The sequence below is a fragment of the Narcine bancroftii genome, chromosome 14 (genome assembly GCF_036971445.1).
Source record: "Narcine bancroftii isolate sNarBan1 chromosome 14, sNarBan1.hap1, whole genome shotgun sequence".
Classification (NCBI taxonomy): domain Eukaryota; kingdom Metazoa; phylum Chordata; class Chondrichthyes; order Torpediniformes; family Narcinidae; genus Narcine; species Narcine bancroftii.
The window spans coordinates 56,704,256-56,721,567 of NC_091482.1; the positions used below are offsets into that span (position 1 = coordinate 56,704,256).

The following is a 17,312-nucleotide window of genomic DNA, read 5'->3' on the forward strand; positions in this document are numbered from 1 at the left end:
AACTAAGCCAAAGCTCACAGGTTGGGCATGGTCTGCCTACATGCACCATGACCCACATGACATGGCTTCTGTGAAGAAGGCCCTTGGTTGATGCAAGGCTGCTGTTAAGTTTGGAACTAGCACTTTCCAGTAACTAGGCCTTAGAAGAACTGGTAAACCAAGTGAGGCATTTCATAGAACATAGAACATTACATCACAGTACTGGCCTTTCTGCCCTCAATGTTGTGCCGACCTAAATATTCCTAAACCCTTCCTACCTCGTAACTCTCTATTTTTCTTTCATCCATGTGTCTGTCTTATTGTCTCTTAAATGCCCCAAATGCTTCATCCTCCACCACCACCCCCATCAAGGCATTCCATGCACCCACAACTATCTGTGTAAAAAAATGTACCCCTGATGTCACCCCTAAACTTTCCTGCCTTCACTTTGTAGAGGTGTCCCCTGCTGTTTGCTATTCCTGTCCTGGGAAAAAGGCACTGGCTGTCCACCTTATCCATGCCTCTCAGAATCTTGTAGACCTCTATTAAGTCTCCTCTCATCCTTCTTCACTCCAAAGAGCAAAGTCCCATATCTGCGAACTTTGAGATGAGCAATGAACATGGATAGCTCACCATTCCCTTCAAATTCTGGGTTATTAATTCATTGTGTTTATTTCTCCACGTATTCTGCTTGACTTCAATGTCTTCAAAGCATTCCCTAATTATTATTAGTTTTCTGGTCCAATTTTTAGAATGAGGAGAGATATAACCATTTAGATGCAAAAGAAAGGCATGAAAGTATGAACGATAAATAATCGAAGACAGGACACACTTCTGAGTAGTGAGTTTTCTGGTGTTTTGCTTAAATTAACTGCAGCTCTCATAATACAGTAATCTAATCCAGCAAAAGCCACTTTGCAGAACTTATGAAACCACAAATTGTATGCCTTTTCCATGAAAGGAAACATTTGGGCAAACAACTAAAACCTTGGTGCAAGAGATAGGTTTTAAATGTGTCCAATAGAAGTAAAAGCAGAGCTCAGACAGGCTTTGAAATAGAATTGCAAAGCTTAAGGTCTTGACGACTGAAGGGCATGAGTGACTCACTTCAAGGAAGATCAAGAGACAAAAATTATAAGGGCACAGATATGTTAGCGGGATGAAGGACATCAGATGTTTACAAAGGCATGAACTGGGTGTGTTGAGACTATTGGAGGGTTAGTGAACAAAGATGACTATTTTAAAATAGAAATGCTGCTTCGATTCGAGTCTGTATCAAGCAAGTGCAGAGGTGACAGGTGAACTAGACTTAGTGTACAGATTAAAGCAGCACAACTTGGATATACAAAATCTAGAACAAATGAGTATACTAGTGTCTGGGCACTCTGTTTTCCTCCCACTGAAATGTACAGGGGCTGGGGTATTTGAGTGGCATGGGCTCGTAGGCCAGAAGGGCCTGTTACCATGCTGAATGCCAAAATGTAAAAGCCAGTCCCCTTTAATAGTCACTCACCCTGATACAAGCACACCATGTCTGCAAGCTATATCATCTATAAAATGTACTGCAACAGCTCGTCCTAGCTTTCCCCAAACCCATTAACCTTGTCTCAAGAGAGGATTGTCACACACAGCACTGAATTAGAAATGTATAATCATCACTCAGAATATGCAGGAAGTCCTTTCCAAACTGCATGTTAGAAATTCCTTCAACACACAAGTCCACAGATCAAATAATGAGCTTCATCTCTCATGTTGCAAGGGAAATTACAGATGGGTTGTGAATGCTGGCTTTGCCCTTATTCCATAGCCATTCAAAAATACATATTAATGAACATGTCTATACAAGTAGGAATATCAGAATATATTTTGGCCTAAAAATGTTAGATTCCATCTTGAAATGGAGAGCAGAATTTGGACCTGTGCACATTTTAGAGACTGGGAGATCACTTTGTTGAGCTCCTTGGGTCTGTCTGCTGCAATAACGTGAATCTCCCAGTGGCCACATCCCTTTCCCTTGCTGACATGTGGTCTCATGCACTGCCAGACTGAGACCACCAGCATATTGGAGGAACAACACCTCACCTTCTAATCAGGTACCCTCCAAGCCGGATGGTATTAATATAGACTTCTCTGGCTTTTATTAACCTCCCCCCACCTGACTCTTCCCCTGTCACCTTCCCCCAGCTCTGTCTCTCCCTTTTCCCTGTCCCCTTTTGCACCTTTTGTTGGTCTGGATTCCTCCCCAGACAGTATTGTCTGAACTCTGAGATTTCTTGCTCATCCTATTCCATGAACAAGGACTCAGGCGCGAAACGTCAGCAATATATCTTTGTCTCCTGTGACCGGCTGAGTTCCTCAAGCATTTTGGTATGTTTTTTTTACATTTTAGAATGTGCCACATGCTGTTAGAAGATGTGCAGCTCTGCAACACAGTTTGCTGAATCTCTGAATCTGCAGCTTCATCATTGAGATATATTTGATGGAGTTTGCAAGCACTGCTACAGAAAGATGGTGTCATTAGATAGTATGGGCAAGAACTATTCTACATGCACTCTGCCAGAAGATGATGAACTTTCTTTTTTCCATTCCACTCTGCTTGCTGCATTCAGAGCCAGCTCTTCAGCGCTTGACGTCCTGCTTTGCGGAAACTGCCAAAATGTTTGGCCTGGAAGTCAGCCTGAAGAAAACTGAGGTCCTCCATCAGCCAGCTCCCCACCATGATTACCAGCCCCCCCACATCTCCATCGGGCACACAAAACTCAAAACGGTCAACCAGTTTACCTATCTCGGCTGCACCATTTCATCAGATGCAAGGATCGACAATGAGATAGACAACAGACTCGCCAAAGCAAATAGCGCCTTTGGAAGACTACACAAAAGAGTCTGGAAAAACAACCAACTGAAAAACCTCACAAAGATAAGCGTATACAGAGCCGTTGTCATACCCACACTCCTGTTCGGCTCCGAATCATGGGTCCTCTACCGGCACCACCTACGGCTCCTAGAACGCTTCCACCAGCGTTGTCTCCGCTCCATCCTCAACATCCATTGGAGCGCTTACATCCCTAACGTCGAAGTACTCGAGATGGCAGAGGTCGACAGCATCGAGTCCACGCTGCAGAAGATCCAGCTGCGCTGGATGGGTCACGTCTCCAGAATGGAGGACCATCGCCTTCCCAAGATCGTGTTATATGGCGAGCTCTCCACTGGCCACCGTGACAGAGGTGCACCAAAGAAAAGGTACAAGGACTGCCTAAAGAAATCTCTTGGTGCCTGCCACATTGACCACCGCCAGTGGGCTGATATCGCCTCAAACCGTGCATCTTGGCGCCTCACAGTTTGGCGGGCAGCAACCTCCTTTGAAGAAGACCGCAGAGCCTACCTCACTGACGAAAGGCAAAGGAGGAAAAACCCAACACCCAACCCCAACCAACCAATTTTCCCCTGCAACCGCTGCAATCGTGTCTGCCTGTCCCGCATCGGACTTGTCAGCCACAAACGAGTCTGCAGCTGACGTGGACTTTTTACCCCCTCCATAAATCTTCGTCCGCGAAGCCAAGCCAAAGAAGAATTTTAATAATAATATATTTTATTATATTTTAATAAAAATATAACCACATACAATTTATAACAGATATGTGGCATAAGAATGCATGTAACATTAAGAGAAGACATAACCCAGGAACAGATACCATTCAATCATATCTCAGTGCAGACTAAATTCATTCTCAATGTGCACGGCGCAATTTTTTTAAAAATTTGGTTTAAACTGCTCAAGTAAACAAAAGCAATGTCTTACGTAAATGAGAGCTTACTTTATTAAAGAGTCGGCAAAAATCCAATGGGCTCTTTTAGGTAAAATTATTCAGTGACTCTCTTTCACCACAGAACTGCCATAGAGTTGCTGTCCTTGCATTAGTGACAAGAGTAGCTACAATAGGACTGCAGGAGTTCAAACTAAGCAGTGCATACTGAAAAATGTGGCCTCCATCTCCACTGGGCTCATGTAAGATGTGATCCAATACTTCAAATTTTTGATTTTTCCATTTGAAGAAGATGGGCAGAGGAGTCCTTGCATGTCAGTAACAGCAGATAGAAAACATAATCACAACAAAGTGAATTAAACAGCCTGTTTATGGCAAATTCACCAGCTAGAATGGGTGGTGTAATTGGCATCGCAGCTTGCACAACCCCTCTACAGTGCCAGCGATCGGGACCAGACCAGGATTCAAGTCCTGCAATGTCTGCAAGGAGTTTGTAGATTCTACCTGTGTCTGCATGGATATTCTCCAGGAGCTTTGGTTTCCGCCCACCGTTCAAACATACTGGGGGCATAGGTTAATGGGGTATAAATCAACTAGCACAGACTCATGGACTGAAATGACCTGCTACCGCACTGTATGTCTAAATTAAAAGTCAACATTGCAGCACTAAAACAGAACCTTCAGCCCTTCTGGTCTGTGTCGATCTATTTTTCTACCTAGGCCTTCTGGCCTGCACCCAGTCTATAGCCCTCCATATCTCTCCCATCCATGCACTTCTCCAAATTCTTCTTAAATGTTAAAATTGAGCCTGAAGATTGCAATAGATACACCTAATAGACACACTGAATGATAGCATTTATTATCATTAGTTGGGACATAGACCATGAAGCTCATTAAGGACATATTGAGAAATGAAAGGGCTCCAGCAAAATATAAAAAAAAGAATCAACTCACCAACATAACTGTATTGAAGTTCATTTACACTTCTTATCGTAACCAGAACACTTGCCTAGAAGAGATGGGCAAAAGGGGACATCTCAATTTATTGACGTATCAATGTACTACTGCCCTTGGTCAAATAGACCCTTCAATCAATGTGGGGCACAAAAGGGCATTCAGCATCAACTGAAGTGGAAGAAACACCTGTGGACATCGCTGCCAAGTGTGCAGACCCGAAACCAGTGCAACCCTTCACATTCTACATCCTTCTTGTCCTATCGCTGTGTGTGCTTCATAAGCTGTGCTTATAATGAAGTTATGGGATGAGACAGAAACACAAAGACACAGAGATTTGAGGCATTATGGGCAGTAAAGAAGGCTTTCAATGCTTGCAGAGGGATCTGGACCAACTTGGAAAATGGGATGAAAAATGACAGATGGAATTTAATGCAGACAAATGTGAGGAACTTGGAAGGACAAACTAAGGTAAATGGTGGGCCAATGAGGAGTGAAGTAGAACAGATGGATCTGGGAATACAGAAACATAATTCCCTGAAAGTGGCATCACAGGTAGATAGGGTTGGCATATTGGCCTTCATAAATCCAGCTTTGTGTTTTCACTTCAACAATAGTGTATTGTAAGGTAAAACATCATGAGATGGGAATGTGTAGGGAGTTACCCTGTACAGGGCAGTAACAAGAAGGGGAGGTGTCCTTGTACTCCTGTTAGGTAAAACATCATGAGATGGGAATGTACAGGGCTGTAACAAGATGTAAATGCATCCTTGTACTTACAAGATAAGAGAGACATTGATGGATTGAGAGGCAGGAAGCTAGCAGGGAAAGGATAGCAACAGTTTTAGTCATTGGACAAGTAATGATATGATGATGTTCTAAGCATGTATCCAAGGGTATAAAAAAATCACCATTTTGCTGATAACGGCAGAATGCATTCTCCGACTAACCTGGTTGGTCGCAAGTGTTACAATCCGGTAATAAAGAACAAAGAACCCTGATTTTGACTCAGCCTGGTGTTTGTCTCACTCATTCATGAACAAAGCAGACCTAACAGTATGCATATTTTTGTGTTTTACTTTTTACAGGCCAGAAGGCCTAGGTAGAAAAATAGATCGACACAGACCAGAAGGGCTGAAGGTCCTGTTTCAGTGCTGCAATGTTGACTTTTAATTTAGACATACAGTGCGGTAGCAGGTCATTTCAGTCCATGAGTCTGTGCTGGTTGATTCATACCCCATTAACCTATGCCCCCAGTATGTTTGAACGGTGGGCGGAAACCAAAGCTCCTGGAGAATATCCATGCAGACACAGGGAGAATGTACAAACTTTTTACTAAGTGTAAAAGGTTACACTTAGTAACCTTTTACTAAGTGTGGGGAGGATGCTTCGCATCTGAGGAGTTTGAAATTAGGAGTCACAGTCTCAAAATAAAGGAGGCCATTTAGGAATGAAAGAGGCTCTTCCTCATTCAGAGGAGGTTAGCCTTTGGCATTTTCTACCTTGAAAGGCTGTAGGTGCATTCAAAACAGAACTGAATAGACTTCTGTATATCAGAGGGATCACAAACGATTAGTGGATCAGCAAGAAAATGATATTGAGGTTGAACTTGTTGAATAGTAAAACAGGGCTGAATGGCTTATTCTTATTGTCTTTTCTTGTAATACCAAGGCATCCATAGAGATATTGCAATAGCATCAAAGGACAGATGCTCTAACACAAAGGTTCAAAGGAGGCATGCTAAGGGAACATCGAAGAATGATTAAATAATCATAGATGATTTTTTAAATATGGTTTGGGCTGTAAATATGATATTGGTTTCAATATTGGCAACACAGTCAAATGATTACTGTGATTATCAACACTAGAGGAGAGTTAAGATGGGAACAGGGAAGCTGCGGCAATGAGGGTTGAGAGTACACTTTGATCCTTGTGTTCTCTGCTCTTTTCATCCTCTTTTGCCATCTTTGCAACTATGGTGAAAGTCTGAATCTCCACAAAGTTCCCCTGCTTACCCAAGAATGATTAGTATCTACTCCACAGTATAGTTTTATTTATTTCCCAATGCTGTGAAAAACATGAGGGGAAATTTCTTTACGCAAAGGGTGGTGGGGATGTGGAATGAGCTTCTGGCAGACGTGGTTGAGGCGGGATCATTGGTTACATTTAAGGAAAGACTGGATCGTTACATGGATAGGAGGGGACTAGAGGGGTATGGACCGGGTGCTGGTCAGTGGGACTAGGAGGGTGGGGATTTGCTACGGCATGGACTAGTAGGGCCGAACTGGCCTGTTCTGTGCTGTAAGTGGTAATATGGAGCTGGTGCCGTGCACAGCCGTTGATGAGGAGATTGTGTGTATGGCATGAACATCCATTTATCCCATGTATTTTCAGTACAGCCTGGATGATAAAAGCCAGTTAAAGACATACTAATGTATGAAGTGATTGAAAGCATATAGCTTTATCATCCATATTTTCCACCATACCAATAAGAATTCAAGAGACCAACCTAATCCTGCTCCCTTTTTCAGCAGATGGGAATAGAACTACTTCTTAGAAGTTCAAATTAATTTGTTTATTATTACAACAATACCTTTTCAGAGTATTTTACAAAGTGTTTAGATGCTTTCATGAGGATTCCTCTGAAGTAGTCTTTGGATAGAGCAGGGCAAAAGCCTGATATATTTATCGCTAATTTAAAAAGTGACAAATGATCGGACAGTCCATTATTCCAAATATTTATAATTAAGACATTCTGCATGGTAACTGAATCCTTCAGCCCACGAGACCATGCTGTCCAATTACACCCAATTAACCTACAACCCTCTGTACGTTTTGAAGGGTGGGAGGAAACCAGAGCGCCCAGAGGAAACCCATGCAGACATGGGGAGAACGTACAAACTCCTTACAGACAGCGCCAGATTTGAACCTCAGACACTGAAACCTCTGGAATGTAAAAATCACTCAATGACCATAAATATTACATCTTATCTTGATTTTGGACATTCAATTTGTATTTTTACACTACTTAATTGAAAAAGATCATCCATTGTTCAAGCTCTCTGTTTACTAAACTCCCAGACTGAACCTTCAGCAAATGATGTCGAAGGGTGAGGAACTATCATGTCAATGCCAGTTAGTTCAAAAATCATTCACTTTTTTTCCCACATACAACCAAATCTACAAAATTAAGGAAAAACTATACCAGCTGCCAGGATTTTATAATCTGCAGCTGCATGAAGTTTAACTTCCATTGCAGGAAGATTGCTTGTGATGCAAATTAAGCGGAAATTTGGCAAAAAGAATACCCATCTCGTTTCACAGGCTGGAACCCTGTTCTATGCCAGGGGCTCAGATCCTAACAGCTGGAAAATTTACCAAGCTATGCGCACACATACACGTGCACACCCCCCTCCCCCCCCCATAATGTTTGAGGCAAAGATGCTTTTTCCTTTACTTCCCCCTGTGCTCCAGTTTTTAATTTGTCATCACACCTTTCACGTGATTAAAATGTACATTCCACATTTTATTCAAGGTTATTTGTGTACATTTTGGTTAACCATTGTGGTGCACTGTTAGCCAGAATCAGAAGCGGGCCCCTGGTGGTCAAGGAGGCCCTGCGTGCCCCATAACTGCCTGGAAACAGGGATGTATGCCCGGTCAGCGTCGTCCTGGGTCAGAGGGTGGCGTGGTGTGGTGGGTGCTCCTGCTGGTGCCAGGTCCCTGGTTGAGATGGTGTCCTCCCTGCCACTGCCAAACCTAATGTTAAGCGTAGTTATGGTTTGTATAAAGGAGGAAAACCTGCTCTACCAGGGCTTTGGCCTTGTGTGTCCGTACATGCTTACGCAGAAGCACCAGTCCCAGGGACGTGAGCTATGCTGGGAGTGACATTCTAGTCACCGACCTCCTGGGGAATGAGGACAGACGTTCGTGAGGGGTCTCGTTGGTAACTGTGCACAGCAGTGACCGAATGGGATGGAGTGCCTCAGGCAGGGCCTCCTGCCAGTACTCAACAGCCCACCCTTTTGACCTGAGAGCCAGGAGGACTGCCTTCCAGACCACCCCATTCTCATGTTCCACTTGCCCATTGCCTCTCAGGTTATAGCTTGTCGTGCGACTGGTCAGGTACTGCCGCAGCTCGTCGCTCATGAAACTAGACCCCCCCGGTCGCTGTGAATGAAGGCAGGGTAGCCAAACATGGTGAAAATCTGCCACAAGGCCTTGATGACGGAGGCCATGGAGGTGTCCAGACAAAGGATGGCGAAAAGGAAGCATTAGTACTCGTCCACTACCACGAGGAAGTAGACGTTTCGGTTCATGGAAGGCAGGAGCCTTTTGAAGTCCATGCCGAGATGCACGAAAGGCCAAGTAGCCTTTACAACATGGGCCTGGGGAGTACGGAAAAAGCGGGGTTTACATTCCGCACAGACCCGACCAGCCTTGGTCATGTCCCTGATGGTGTACGGCAGATTTCGGGACTTAACAAAATGGTACAACCGGGTGTCGCCCAGATGGCAGAGGAACTCATGCAATGCCTGCAACCTGTCATCATGCATTGACGCGCAGGTGCGAGAGAGGGCATCAGGGGAGTCGTTAAACTTCCCGGGGCAGTACTGGATGTTGTAACTGTAGGTTGCCAGCTCGACTCTCCAGCGCAGGATCTTGTCGTTCTTGATCTTGTTCTTGTGGGTAGTGTTAAACATGAACGCCATGGCCCGCTGGTCTGTGAGGAGCGTGAATCTCCTGCCGGCCAGGTAGTGGCGGACGGCTTCCACAATCGCCCGGGCCTCCTTTTCAATGGCAGAGTGCCCTAGCTTGGAGCCGTGGAGGGTCTTGGGGAAGAAGGTGACAGGCCCCTTGGTTGAGGGTAGCAGCGAGTGCCACCTCAGAGGCATCGCTCTCCACCTAGAAGGGGGACTCCTCATCCACAGCCTGCATCGTGGCGTCCACGATGACTTGCCTGATGCAGGTGAAGGTTGCCTGCGCCTCAGGTGGGAGGGGAAAAGTTGTGGCTTGGGCCAGTGGGTGGACCTTGTCTGAGAAGCGAGGGACCCACTGCGAGTAATAAGAGAACAGGCCCAGGCACCTGCGGAGGGACTTTAGCGTGGTGGTGGGGGGGGGGAGGGTGAATAGGTAACTCCATTAATGGGTGTATCCTTTCTGGATCTGGACCCGACGACTCCATGGGCCACAATGTACCCCAGGATGGCGAGGCGGGAGGTGCTGAACATACACTTCTCCTTGTTGCAAGGGAGGTTCAGCTCCGCGGCCGTCTGGAGGAGTTTTTCCAGGTTAGCATCATGGTCCTACTGGTTGCGGCTGCAGATAGTGACATTATCCAGATATGGGAATGTCGCCTTCAGCTTGTGCCAGTCTACCATGCGATCCATCTCCCACTGGAAGACAGAGAACTCTTTCGTGACCCCAAAAGGAACCCGGCAGAACTGGTACAGATGCCCATCTGCCTCAAAGGCGGTGTAGGGCTTGTCCTTCAGGTGGATAGGGATTTTGTGATATGCCAACTTCAGGCCAATCGTGGAGAAAACCTGGTAGCGGGCTATCTCATTGACCATGTCGGCGATCCTCAGCAGGGGGTAGGCATCCAGCTGGGTGTACCAATTGATGGTCTGGCTGTAATCCACGACCATCTTCGGCTTACTTCCCCCTTTGACCACCAGGACTTGGGCTGTCCAAGGGCTGTTACTGGGCTCTATAATGCCTTCCGCCAGGAGTCACCGCACTTCTGCCTTGATGAAGCCCCTGTCTGCAGCACAATAGTGCCAACTTCTGGCGACGATCGGCTTGCAGCCTAGCACAAGATGTGGAAAGAGCGCCGGTGGGGTGGTGCTCAGTGTGGAGAGGCCATAGGTTGGCCAAGGCTGGTAGGTTGGTGTGCTGTGCAATCTAAGTGGAGGTTGGGGCCCCCCGAAGGCAAGGGTGACATTCTGCAGGTGGCACTGGAAATCCAAGCCCAGGAGGAGTGATGCGCAGAGTTTGGCCATGACCAGAGTTTGAATCCTGTGTAAGTCTCCCCTCCCACCATTATAATCGACCGTGCAGGGCCCCGAGGGCACCAACAGTCTTATCCTTGGCAGTGAGGGCGATCGAGCAGGTGGTGGGGTGGACCTTTAACCTTAGGAAGTGGGCCACACTCAGGTGAATGAAGCTCTCGGTGCTGCCACTGTCCAACAGGCACTTTGTTACCTGCCCATTGACTCGCACGTCCATCATTGAGCACCCGAGATTGTGGGAGATGTTCCTGGTCAGCGTGATGGCAGCCAGGACCATCTTGGAGTCGTCGCTATCTGGAGGCATGGGGACCATCGATAGGGTGGCTTGGTCATCGCCTGTGTTGACCATGACAACATCGGTCATGAGATGCAGCATGCGGTAGCCGATGGCCTCTGGAGGTGTGGGGAGCATCAGTAGGACAGCCTGGTCATCGCCTGTGTTGACCACGTTGCCGTCGGTCGCTGGGTGCAGTGTGCGGCAGCTGATGGCACCCGGAGGCGTGGGGAGCGTGGGCAGTCTGGTCATCACCCATGTTGACCACGTCATTCTCAACGTTGTCGGGGGCCTTCAGTGTCGGGCACTGCCTGGCCTAAGATGGCGGTGGCACATGGGGAGGCCGCTGCATGGCTGGCCTCCTTCCCCAGCCATGTCCGCTGCGCCAGGGGAAGTGACATCATCACGGCCGGTGGCAGTGATGTCGTAATCATAAGATGTCGTAATGTCGGCCGGAAGTGACGTCACACCGTGAACCGGAAGTGACATCACTGTAGTTCTCAGTGAGCGGCACTGGCGAGGGCGGGGGCTGGTGCACACTGTGACAGTCACTGCTGGGGCCGGATGTTGCACAGTCAAAGTCTGGGAAGGGGGGAGGGGGGAGTCATCACGGGGACAATGGCACCGCTCGGCACACGCACGTGGTGGGGGGGTGTCCGCGGGGGAGGTTGGGAGGTCATAGATGGCCGCTGAGCTGCCGGCAGGTTTAGTGAGGCACACTTTTGCAAAATGGCCTTTTTTGTTGCATCGGGAACAATACTGGTTCCAAGCTGGGCAGTTTTGGCGCGATCATCGATCTGACCCACACCAGGACCCACAGTACTTACAGGGACGCCGGGCACCTGCCGCAGTGATGTTCTCCTACCCAGCTCGGCCTGGGGCTGCAGCTGCAGTGTGAGAAGGCCGTGAGGGCAGCTGGGGGAACTTGGAATCGAAGGCTTCGACATGCAGGGTTGCTGCTTCCAGGGTTTCGACCACTTCCACTGTCCTGGTTAGGGCAGATTCTGCTGGATGGCTCTCGAGTGTAGCCCTCGGACGAAGGTGTCCCGGATCAGCCTCTCGACCTCCTCTACACCTATCCCGGGTTCAGCCAGACACGGTCAGGCCAACTCTCACAAGTGTCCCAGGTAAGACTCAGCCATCTCCCCAGGTTGCTGGGCTCGGGTTGAGGAGGTATCTTGCACAGACCACATTCATGGGGGGTTTGTACAAGTTCACGAGAGTGTCCATTGCGCTCTTGTATGTGGTGGAGCCTTTTGTTACCTGGAAGGCACGGGGACCCAGCTTTGACTGGAGTAGGACCAACCTCTTCCGATCAAAGTCCAGGATGTCACCCTAGTGTGCCTTGATTCTCGAGAGTGTCCATTGCGCTCTTGTACGTGGAGCAGCCTTTGGTTACCTGGAAGGCGCAGGGACCCAGCTTTGAACGGAGTAGGACCAACCTCTTCCGATCGGAGTCCAGGATGTCGCCCTCGTGTGCCTTGATGATTGCCTCGACCGCGTGCTGCCAGATCTCAAACCGTGTCTGGGCTTCCGGGTGGCGTGGGTCGACCTAGAGGCTCCCTGCGCACAGGAGTTTTTCCATAGCCGCCGTGGGAAAATTTTGTGGATTAAATTGTGGCGCACTGTTAGGCAGAATCAGACACACGCAAAGATAAAGACTGAACAACAGGCTTTAATCCACAAAGACTTCCACAGAGCTTGGCTGGCTGTGGCTGCAGCAACTCTGAGTGAGGCCTCGGGAGGCCGGCACAGGCTTATATCCCGGAGGGGGATTGACAACCAGGTGGGGCTCGATCCATTCAGGCCAACTGATTGACTGACAGCCAGCCAGGTGTTGTCCTGTCCCCTTACACTCCGGCAGGTACAGAGGTTGCCACCTGCAGTAGGCCAGTGGTGTACCACCACAACCATGTAGAAATTACTGCACTTTTTATACATGTTCCCCCATTTCAGGGCACCATAGTGCTTGGGACATTTGGCCTCACATGTGTTTGTGATTACTTAATTAGTGAAGTTTAATTGCTTCATTGGTGCAGGGCATAAGAGAGCTAGGCTTGCTTTGGAGTTTTTTTTAAAAATCACTTTTGGAGTCTAGAGTTGTTATTTTTCAACATGAGAACCAGAGTTGTGTCAATGAAAGTCAAAGAAGCCAATATGAGGCTGAAAAATAAGAATAAAACTGTAAGAGACATTGCCCAAACCTTAGGACTACCAAAATCAACTGTTTGGAACATCATTAAGATAAATGAGCATACTGGTGACCTCAATAATCACAAAGGGACCGGTAGGCCAAAGAAGATCTCCATTGATGACAGAAGAATTCTCATAATCATGAAGAAAAATCCCCAAAGGCCTGTTCAACAGATCAGAAACATTCTTCAGGAGGCAGGTGTGGTTGTATCAATGACTACTGTCTATATAGGAGCCTAAATGGAACAACTGTTAATTCATCTACAACTAGCCAATAAGGCATAATTTCAGATATACTAGGACAAGGAACTGATCAGCCAAGGCAAGCATGATCAGTGGATGAAGGGTAAAGCTCTCTGTACTTCAGAGTAAGTAAGAACCTGCATTTGGTCTGATCCATAATCTATACTTCCCTTCCATTTCCCATTAGAAAGGATTTGTGGCATCCGAAAGAAAATTTAATGGAAAATTTGAGTCAATTACGTGCTGCTGGTCCACAGCCTCCTGGAATCAAATTCCTCTCATTTTGTGGAATCGTCCTACAATTTCTAATTAGGCAGGGCTCAGTGGTAGAAAACAGAGACTGAAATCTGATAACAGGTCCCATTTCAGACTCTTGGTCAAATAATCCAGTGAACATTAGGGGAATTGTAAGGTTCATTACATAGTCAAAGATGCTGCCTTGCAGATAAACTCATTTGGGATGAATTTCTTGGCTTCCTTTTCTGGTATTATTGGCAATGTGGGAGTGCTGAATTTAAATATTTAAATGACTCACTCTAGCCATGCAGGGAAATATTCAGGCTGATGTTTATCACCTCAGAATGCAGAATAATGCTTGATTTCTGCTATTTTGTCAGAAGTTTTATAAATGAGATGAACAAATAGGCAAAATGCAATACACAGGCTTGGCAACTGAAGAATTTAATTGATTTGCACTTGTTAAATAAAGAAAAAAATACTTACTTCATGGAGCAATCGGATTATGCATTAGATATTGTCTTTATGAATCCATATACTGCTCATTAAAGCCCAGATCATTTTTGTAACCTACAAAATTCCTGTACTTTGCTTCAGGTAAACAGTTTGATTCACATTATTTTTAATTTGTTTTGTCTTCTTCAATGATAGAAATGTTAAGTGAAGTTTTTCAAACGATTGCATCTCATAAATAATTATCTACTTTTCTGTGATACTTAATTCATTTTTAATCAAATTATTATTTAGGAAAATGATGGGAAGGCATTCAATAACATAATAGGTGGAGCAAAAATACTTCCAGCCCAACCTTTCATTTTTATTGAAGTAAAACATCAATATCTGCAGACACTGTGGTTGAAGTAAAAACACGATGGTGGAGAAACTCAGCAGGTCAAACAGTGTCCTTTATTTAGCAAAGATAAAGATACATAACAAAGTTTAGAGCCATCCCTCTCGCATTGTTTGCCGGTGTGTCCTCCCCTCCCCTCCTTTTGTTTTGGGAAGGGAATGTAGTTTTAAAAAGTTGTGGGAATCAAACTCACAATTTCAAGAAATCTTTCAGCTTTCCCTGATGCATTTCCAATCCAGAAGCGGCTCTCTTCCTAAGATTCAGAGGTAACTGCATTAGGGATCTAAACAATAATAATGATGGACTTGGCTAATTTGTAAACATCCAAATATATCTGAATTAAGATGAGGTGAATCTAGAAGGATTCTGGAGGCCATAGCTTGTAGTTATGGTAACAGTATTGCCATGGCAACCTTGTCTGAGTGCTGAACTTGAACTGGTCAAATAAAATCAATTGCAGGACAAGGAAATATGAACAGACGGTATAAACTAGCTTTTACATCATTTATGTTTCTGAATGAACCAAAATCAACTTCCATTGCAGAAAACTTGCATCTTTTGTTATCAGTATGCTGCCATCTTATGATTCAACACCTGGATGAAAAGAAGGCAGACTATCTCAGGTTGTAAAAATCGAGAAAAAGGAGGCATTTAGCTCTCGTTACCCACGTATGTAAATGTGAGCAAGAATTTCAAAGGGAAGCTTCTAGATATTCGAAGAATCAACCACATCATCAGGAGGTGTGCAGTTACTACTTGCGTGAGAACCCGATGGGGAATCAGCACGGGAATAATTTCTCTACAAGCCACTGTGAGAAAATTGTGTTATTGCAAAAGACAAAGAGAGCTCGGGCAAAGTTCATTTGCCATCAACTGTTCCAGACTGGAAGACCTGGTACCTGACAAAAAAATGCTCAATATCGCTTGATCAATTGAAGCGAATATGTCAAGAGAAAAAGTGAAATTGTGAGCTTTGCTTCACACTCTGAGGACCAGGGTGGATAGCTGCCCATGTCGCTATGCAACACGAACATGAGAGAATTGCTGCTGTGAATCACACCTCCGACGGCAGTAAGGTGGCAGGTTTCCCAGACAACAGGTACCTTCACACCAAGGAATTCACAGCTTCTAGTTGACGCAGTTTTCAGCTCCTGAATCAATATTCATCATATAGGTGATAAACTGATAATATTTTGATAAGTATTCTATTATATAATTGGCTGTTATAATCACAAAGATTTCCATTATTATCCCAGATGAAACCACCATTGCACGATTGTAGTGTGTACACATACAGATATGGTTTCCAATTACAACAGGGGAAAATCTTACCCCAGGGAATCTTTTTTCTGAATACAGTCGACTGAGTCACAGAGTGACAGCTGAGTTATTAGCTCCCTCTCATCTGATGTATTTTATATTTCACAGCTCAGTGTTGAGTAAATAAATGAAGATTTTAACCAAATATCTGCTGCACAGAAACATGCAAACTATCGCTGCCTATTTGTGCATATTTAAAGGTTTGTCCAGTTTTCAATGTGAGTGTGAAGTTGTGTGAACCGAACCATTTTCTTATTAAATTATAAATGTCTATTCAGATTGGGAAAGTAAAATGTCATTATCCTGTCAATGGGCTTTATCTTCAAAATCATCCTGAATGGATTGTTCCTAGAAGATTCCTTTTGATTCTCCATCCTAAATAAATTGGGCAGCAGGGTTAGAGAGCGGTCAGCGCAAAGCTGTTAAAATGCCAACGACTCCGGTTAGAATTCTTTAGAGTTTGCACGTTCTCCCCGTGTCCGCATGGGTTTCCTCCAGCTGCTCCAGTTTCCTCCAACCACTCAAGACGTTCATATAGGTGATAAACTGATAATATTTTGATAAGTATTCTATTATATAATTGGCTGTTATAATCACAAAGATTTCCATTATTATCCCAGATGAAACCACCATTGCACGATTGTAGTGTGTACACATACAGATATGGTTTCCAATTACAACAGGGGAAAATCTTACCCCAGGGAATCTTTTTTCTGAATACAGTCGACTGAGTCAATTGATTGCAGGTCAATTGGGTGTAATTTGGCTCATGAGCCAAATACATGAGCTCTCATGAGCTGAAAGGGCCCATAACTGTGCTGTAGGTCTAAATCTAAAATGCAGGGAAAATAAAATGATGTTTGGTGTAAATGCATTCTTGATGATGAGTCCTAACTCAGTCAATGTTTAAATTCCATCTGTCTCAGATTTTCCAACTTTCTATTCTTTGGAACACTCTGAAGCTTGTCTTAATATGATGGGTGGGGATAATAAGAAGATCAGGATAAAAATGGTGTAAACAGGTGTGTAATCGTGAGCCAAAGGGCCTCCATGCTATGACACAGAACACAGATGAGCGAAACCTTTATATCCTCATCTTATTGCTGGTAAACGTGACTTATATTGCACCATTCTGTCACTTGTCTGTTTTGTTCATCAATATTTAGCACCGTCCCAAGAACACAGATGAGCAAAACCTTTATATCCTCATCTTATTGCTGGTAAACATGACTTATATTGCACCACACTGTCACTTGTCTGTTTTGCTCATCAATATTTAGCACCGTCCCAGCAAATTCCTTTCCCTTCTGTTGCTTTTGCTCTAAGTCTGTTAACTTCTCCTACTTCAAATGGATGCCAACCTGTACCCTTCCCTGCAGATTTCCACAACCAATCCAAAGATTGGGCAAAATACACAAGAAACATCAGGTTTCATTGATGAACTTCTTCCCTTTCCCTTCAAATCAAAAACCTAAAGACTGCCATGG

At 45.3% G+C, this 17,312-nt stretch overlaps 1 long non-coding RNA gene across 1 annotated transcript in view; it reads right to left on the reverse strand.

The window, feature by feature from the left end:
• LOC138749670 (uncharacterized) overlaps nucleotides 1-17,312 on the reverse strand; it is a 135,378-nt gene that overhangs the window by 66,516 nt on the left and 51,550 nt on the right. The window contains exon 2 of the long non-coding RNA XR_011348817.1: nucleotides 4,698-4,752. This is a non-coding gene — a long non-coding RNA (uncharacterized lncRNA). The remainder of the gene's footprint in view (nucleotides 1-4,697; nucleotides 4,753-17,312) is intronic.